This window comes from Schistocerca piceifrons, unplaced genomic scaffold (genome assembly GCF_021461385.2).
Source record: "Schistocerca piceifrons isolate TAMUIC-IGC-003096 unplaced genomic scaffold, iqSchPice1.1 HiC_scaffold_97, whole genome shotgun sequence".
NCBI classification, from domain to species: domain Eukaryota; kingdom Metazoa; phylum Arthropoda; class Insecta; order Orthoptera; family Acrididae; genus Schistocerca; species Schistocerca piceifrons.
Window position 1 is genome coordinate 20,001 of NW_025729245.1, and position 7,500 is coordinate 27,500.

The 7,500-nt window shown below is 54.6% G+C and overlaps 2 non-coding genes and 1 pseudogene across 2 annotated transcripts; all 3 read left to right on the plus strand.

The window, feature by feature from the left end:
* The first annotated feature begins 4,618 nt into the window (after positions 1-4,618).
* Positions 4,619-6,527, plus strand: LOC124774716. Its single transcript, XR_007015459.1, has one exon. It is a non-coding gene; the product is annotated as a small subunit ribosomal RNA (ribosomal RNA).
* Positions 6,528-6,872: 345 nt separating this feature from the next.
* On the plus strand, positions 6,873-7,027 carry LOC124774723. Its single transcript, XR_007015461.1, has one exon. It is a non-coding gene; the product is annotated as a 5.8S ribosomal RNA (ribosomal RNA).
* Positions 7,028-7,215: 188 nt separating this feature from the next.
* LOC124774719 overlaps positions 7,216-7,500 on the plus strand; it is a 4,222-nt pseudogene continuing 3,937 nt past the window's right edge.

Sequence of the window (7,500 nt, forward strand, 5' to 3'; positions counted from 1 at the left end):
TCGTGGACCACCCCAACCGCCAAACGCGCACCTCCAGCGGATGAACGGCGGACGTTTCCCGCACTCGTAAAGTGCAATCCACCCCTATAACTTGCGTTTCATGAAGAGTTATTTCCAATATGCGACATTCCCGCTGTCCCTATACATGAGCCGCGACCTGTACCACTTACGAGCGAGAGACGCGATCGCGTTGCTCACTGTACGGCGTCCGATACCGAGCCATCAGCATGTCGGTCCCCATGCGCGTTGCACTCGCACTCGCACTCGCAAAAACGTGGGGCAAATATATTACGCGGAAGAGTTATAACAGACCGAGCCCCACTGCATGGGGGGAGTCTTTGTCACTAATGTACACAGATAGAACATTGTGGACTGGAACCAGATTACCCGTACACACGGCGCTGATTAGTAATCAATGCAGAGCCATCAAACTACAGAAAATATATACAACTGTCCGTATACATGCTGAAAGAGTCTGCCCACAATGGGAACCACACGTCAGCCAGACACTCTGATCACGCACCACTCTCTGCTTCTAACAGGCGCACATACAATATGTAAGCACCAGCATGGAACAACATCCAGTGCATCCTCTCCGCCACATTACACAATCCACACTATCACAACCAGACCAGGAGGTCCATGCGGAAAATAGAATATCCCACCCTTTCGACATCCACCATTGCGCAGATAAGGCACCAACACCCACACATGTCCTATACAACGGTGCACCCAACATCACAATAGTACCTCCTGTCACAGCGCACAAACAATGACATGAGTCAAAGACACAGGTCTGACACAAGCATAGAATTGGAGCGCCGCCTCTAATAAGCCAAAGGTGCATCCTGACGTGACAAATCTCATCATGTCACAAGCATTCACTTACTATAATCACTATCAACGAACCTGCCGCCCCGCCCCCCCCCCCCCCCCACACCTTTCCTTACAACAACGTGTAACCTAACCTAACCCATGTTGTACCTTAACCTAACCCATGTTGTACCTTAACCTAACCCATGTTGTGCCTTAACGTAACCCATGTTGTGCCTTAACCTAACCCATGTTGTCCCCTAACCTAACCCAAGTTGTCCCCTAACCTAACCCATGTTGTCCCTTAACCTAACCCATGTTGTGCCTTAACCTAACCCATGTTGTGCCTTAACCTAACCCATGTTGTCCCCTAACCTAACCCATGTTGTCCCCTAACCTAACCCATGTTGTGCCTTAACCTAACCCATGTTGTCCCCTAACCTAACCCATGTTGTGCCTTAACCTAACCCATGTTGTCCCCTAACCTAACCCATGTTGTCCCCTAACCTAACCCATGTTGTCCCCTAACCTAACCCATGTTGTGCCTTAACCTAACCCATGTTGTGCCTTAACCTAACCCATGTTGTCCCCTAACCTAACCCAAGTTGTCCCCTAACCTAACCCATGTTGTCCCCTAACCTAACCCATGTTGTGCCTTAACCTAACCCATGTTGTGCCTTAACCTAACCCATGTTGTGCCTTAACCTAACCCATGTTGTCCCCTAACCTAACCCATGTTGTCCCCTAACCTAACCCATGTTGTGCCTTAACCTAACCCATGTTGTCCCCTAACCTAACCCATGTTGTGCCTTAACCTAACCCATGTTGTCCCCTAACCTAACCCATGTTGTCCCCTAACCTAACCCATGTTGTCCCCTAACCTAACCCATGTTGTGCCTTAACCTAACCCATGTTGTCCCCTAACCTAACCCATGTTGTCCCCTAACCTAACCCATGTTGTCCCCTAACCTAACCCATGTTGTCCCCTAACCTAACCCATGTTGTCCCCTAACCTAACCCATGTTGTCCCCTAACCTAACCCATGTTGTCCCCTAACCTAACCCATGTTGTCCCCTAACCTAACCCATGTTGTCCCCTAACCTAACCCATGTTGTCCCCTAACCTAACCCATGTTGTGCCCTAACCTAACCCATGTTGTGCCCTAACCTAACCCATGTTGTGCCCTAACCTAACCCATGTTGTGCCTTAACCTAACCCATGTTGTCCCCTAACCTAACCCATGTTGTCCCCTAACCTAACCCATGTTGTCCCCTAACCTAACCCATGTTGTCCCCTAACCTAACCCATGTTGTCCCCTAACCTAACCCATGTTGTGCCTTAACCTAACCCATGTTGTCCCCTAACCTAACCCATGTTGTCCCCTAACCTAACCCATGTTGTCCCCTAACCTAACCCATGTTGTCCCCTAACCTAACCCATGTTGTCCCCTAACCTAACCCATGTTGTCCCCTAACCTAACCCATGTTGTCCCCTAACCTAACCCATGTTGTCCCCTAACCTAACCCATGTTGTGCCCTAACCTAACCCATGTTGTCCCCTAACCTAACCCATGTTGTGCCTTAACCTAACCCATGTTGTGCCTTAACCTAACCCATGTTGTCCCCTAACCTAACCCATGTTGTCCCCTAACCTAACCCATGTTGTGCCTTAACCTAACCCATGTTGTGCCGTAACCTAACCCATGTTGTGCCTTAACCTAACCCATGTTGTGCCTTAACCTAACCCATGTTGTGCCTTAACCTAACCCATGTTGTGCCTTAACCTAACCCATGTTGTGCCTTAACCTAACCCACGTTGTCCCCTAACGTAACCCACGTTGTCCCCTAACGTAACCCACGTTGTCCCCTAACGTAACCCACGTTGTCCCCTAACGTAACCCACGTTGTCCCCTAACGTAACCCACGTTGTCCCCTAACGTAACCCACGTTGTCCCCTAACGTAACCCACGTTGTCGCCTATCGTAACCCACGTTGTCGCCTAAACCTGCTCTGTAATTGTTATACGACTCGTTCAATTAGTGTAGTGTTGCCCACCCGCAACCCTCGCAATATAGTTCGCTACTCGCACTGCCCGCTCCCCTGTGTATCGCTTCATGTTAAACACCTTGCAAGTCTTGCTGACTTTCCACATGCTCCTGCTGTACACTGTAATGTGGATGGCAGCAGGGCGTACATGCCGCCCCCCCCCCCCCCCACCTCTCCCCACGTCCCCACCTTGCCCCCTGCCTTCGCAAGGTGGTTGGTGACAAGTTTGCATGTTCAATGCCCTTCGCATGCGACGTACGCAGGCTACGTTGTGGTGCGGCCTGTGTCAACTGTCCGCTGATGTCGTACGCGTGAACCACAATCTGTACTGCACATTCGTCCTTATGTACTGAATGATACATCGTGGCACATGTGTGACCGTACAACGACTGCGCCCAAAAACGGCGGACCATACAGTGCAAATATTGTGCACGCAGCTACGTGTCGTCTCCCTATGAGAGCTGGATTGCAGTGTGGTACGCCATAGAGACGTGTGGGAGGAACGGACGCCGTGGATGGCGATCAGCATGAGCTGTCTGTTGATGTATTCGGACCTAGTCGTCTCTCCTCACACACCGTGATGGCATGGTGCAGCGCGTTCCATATCTGCGACATGCTACAGAAGCCGGTTGACAGTCGTTCGAGCAATGGACATCGCATACGTACGGGGGCCACCTTCCACGTATTGTCTAGGCGTGCACATTTTGTTGCGTGTATGTGGGCAGACGTAGTGTGGCGTGACACCTGACACAGGCATGCAATAATGGTTGAAGTTGCAAATGGCGATGGACGCCTACGTTTTCTGGTGAAGTTACGCAAATGAAGAAATGGTAACCCGTTGTGGTGCGGTTGTTCTCGCTAGGGGTGAATCGGTGATGGCGACGATAGGTTGAGGTACTAACCGGTTGTTCCAGCGATACCCACCATGCCGACGAAACTGAACGGCATCTGGGTGTGAAGCGATACGCGGCGGTGGCTGGGTGGGACCGTCCCCGGCCGGTGAGGGGGCGCCTCCCGGCGTGCTGGCCGCGCGGTGCGTGGGCGCACGCGCTACAGCCGGCTGGTGGGGGCGGCCAGTGGCAGGCGCGCCGGCCGACGGACGCGGCAGGCGTCGCAGCTGCGCGCCGGCGCACCCTGCGCGCGGCGCCGTGCGGCCAAAGTAGGTCCTCGCGGGCCCGGTGCGAAGCGCGGTGGACATCTGCAGTGTGCTGGTCCGATTGAGGACTGTGTGCGTTGAGGATGCGCCGCCGCCCGGCGCTCGGCGCCGCGACGCCGTCTGCTGCTCGGTCGCCCCAGCGGTTCTCGCTGGTGGTTTGTATCGCAGCTGTGCGGATGTGTTGGCGTGTGCGCTGTGCTGGGAGAGTTCGCTTCGGCACCCAAGTGGGGCTTTTGTCCTTCTGTGGCGCTGGCGTTGGAGCTGCCGGTCACCGTAGGTGGCGCGTGTTGTCTCCCGCCGGCAATGCCACGACAGCACGCTCCCGGGCCTCTGTCGGCAGCGGCAAGCTCAGTTGGGAGCACGGGTGGTCGCACCGAAAGCGTCTACTCGCCTAACTCCGGGCGATTGCGCCTCTCTCGAACCCGACCAAGTACTTGGGACGGCGCTGCGCGCCGCCGGGACCTGAGAGGGTTTCGAGGTGTATTGTGCAGGGGAGCTCAGCCTCCTCCTGTTTGCAGAATGATTGAGCGGACGCTTGCGTGTTCGCGCGGGCCCCCGGGACACACTCCCGGGCGGCCGGCTGCTCAGCTCTAGTTGACGCAGCTCCCTGGTTGATCCTGCCAGTAGTCATATGCTTGTCTCAAAGATTAAGCCATGCATGTCTCAGTACAAGCCGCATTAAGGTGAAACCGCGAATGGCTCATTAAATCAGTTATGGTTCCTTAGATCGTACCCACGTTACTTGGATAACTGTGGTAATTCTAGAGCTAATACATGCAAACAGAGTCCCGACCAGAGATGGAAGGGACGCTTTTATTAGATCAAAACCAATCGGTCGGCTCGTCCGGTCCGTTTGCCTTGGTGACTCTGAATAACTTTGGGCTGATCGCACGGTCCTCGTACCGGCGACGCATCTTTCAAATGTCTGCCTTATCAACTGTCGATGGTAGGTTCTGCGCCTACCATGGTTGTAACGGGTAACGGGGAATCAGGGTTCGATTCCGGAGAGGGAGCCTGAGAAACGGCTACCACATCCAAGGAAGGCAGCAGGCGCGCAAATTACCCACTCCCGGCACGGGGAGGTAGTGACGAAAAATAACGATACGGGACTCATCCGAGGCCCCGTAATCGGAATGAGTACACTTTAAATCCTTTAACGAGTATCTATTGGAGGGCAAGTCTGGTGCCAGCAGCCGCGGTAATTCCAGCTCCAATAGCGTATATTAAAGTTGTTGCGGTTAAAAAGCTCGTAGTTGGATTTGTGTCCCACGCTGTTGGTTCACCGCCCGTCGGTGTTTAACTGGCATGTATCGTGGGACGTCCTGCCGGTGGGGCGAGCCGAAGGCGTGCGACCGCCCCGTGCGTGCTCGTGCGTCCCGAGGCGGACCCCGTTGAAATCCTACCAGGGTGCTCTTTATTGAGTGTCTCGGTGGGCCGGCACGTTTACTTTGAACAAATTAGAGTGCTTAAAGCAGGCAAGCCCGCCTGAATACTGTGTGCATGGAATAATGGAATAGGACCTCGGTTCTATTTTGTTGGTTTTCGGAACCCGAGGTAATGATTAATAGGGACAGGCGGGGGCATTCGTATTGCGACGTTAGAGGTGAAATTCTTGGATCGTCGCAAGACGAACAGAAGCGAAAGCATTTGCCAAGTATGTTTTCATTAATCAAGAACGAAAGTTAGAGGTTCGAAGGCGATCAGATACCGCCCTAGTTCTAACCATAAACGATGCCAGCCAGCGATCCGCCGCAGTTCCTCCGATGACTCGGCGGGCAGCCTCCGGGAAACCAAAGCTTTTGGGTTCCGGGGGAAGTATGGTTGCAAAGCTGAAACTTAAAGGAATTGACGGAAGGGCACCACCAGGAGTGGAGCCTGCGGCTTAATTTGACTCAACACGGGAAACCTCACCAGGCCCGGACACCGGAAGGATTGACAGATTGATAGCTCTTTCTTGATTCGGTGGGTGGTGGTGCATGGCCGTTCTTAGTTGGTGGAGCGATTTGTCTGGTTAATTCCGATAACGAACGAGACTCTAGCCTGCTAACTAGTCGCGTGACATCCTTCGTGCTGTCAGCGATTACTTTTCTTCTTAGAGGGACAGGCGGCTTCTAGCCGCACGAGATTGAGCAATAACAGGTCTGTGATGCCCTTAGATGTTCTGGGCCGCACGCGCGCTACACTGAAGGAATCAGCGTGTCTTCCTAGGCCGAAAGGTCGGGGTAACCCGCTGAACCTCCTTCGTGCTAGGGATTGGGGCTTGCAATTGTTCCCCATGAACGAGGAATTCCCAGTAAGCGCGAGTCATAAGCTCGCGTTGATTACGTCCCTGCCCTTTGTACACACCGCCCGTCGCTACTACCGATTGAATGATTTAGTGAGGTCTTCGGACTGGTACGCGGCATTGACTCTGTCGTTGCCGATGCTACCGGAAAGATGACCAAACTTGATCATTTAGAGGAAGTAAAAGTCGTAACAAGGTTTCCGTAGGTGAACCTGCGGAAGGATCATTACCGACTAGACTGCATGTCTTTCGATGTGCGTGTCGTGTCGCGCAACACGCTACCTGTACGGCTCGCAGTAGCCGTGCGCCGCGTGCGGAACCACGCGTGCCTCTCAAAACTAGCGGCAATGTTGTGTGGTACGAGCGCTGAAGCGCTGGAGCGGCTGGCCTGCGGCACCTGGCGCCGGTTTTGAATGACTTTCGCCCGAGTGCCTGTCCGCTCCGGTGTGGAGCCGTACGACGCCCGTCGGCCGTGAGGCCGTTGGACACAGAACGCTGGAACAGGGGCCGCCACACGCCTCACTCCCGCCTATGCGACCGTCTCGAAAGAGACGGCGGAAACTTGAGAAAAGATCACCCAGGACGGTGGATCACTCGGCTCGTGGGTCGATGAAGAACGCAGCAAATTGCGCGTCGACATGTGAACTGCAGGACACATGAACATCGACGTTTCGAACGCACATTGCGGTCCATGGATTCCGTTCCCGGGCCACGTCTGGCTGAGGGTCGGCTACGTATACTGAAGCGCGCGGCGTTTGCCCCGCTTCGCAGACCTGGGAGTGTCGCGGCCGCCTGTGGGGCCGGCCGCGTCTCCTCAAACGTGCGATGCGCGCCCGTCGCCTGGCGGTTCGCATACCGGTACTTTCTCGGTAGCGTGCACAGCCGGCTGGCGGTGTGGCGTGCGACACCTCGTACAACGACCTCAGAGCAGGCGAGACTACCCGCTGAATTTAAGCATATTACTAAGCGGAGGAAAAGAAACTAACAAGGATTCCCCCAGTAGCGGCGAGCGAACAGGGAAGAGTCCAGCACCGAACCCCGCAGGCTGCCGCCTGTCGTGGCATGTGGTGTTTGGGAGGGTCCACTACCCCGACGCCTCGCGCCGAGCCCAAGTCCAACTTGAATGAGGCCACGGCCCGTAGAGGGTGCCAGGCCCGTAGCGGCCGGTGCGAGCGTCGGCGGGACCTCTCCTTCGAGTCGGG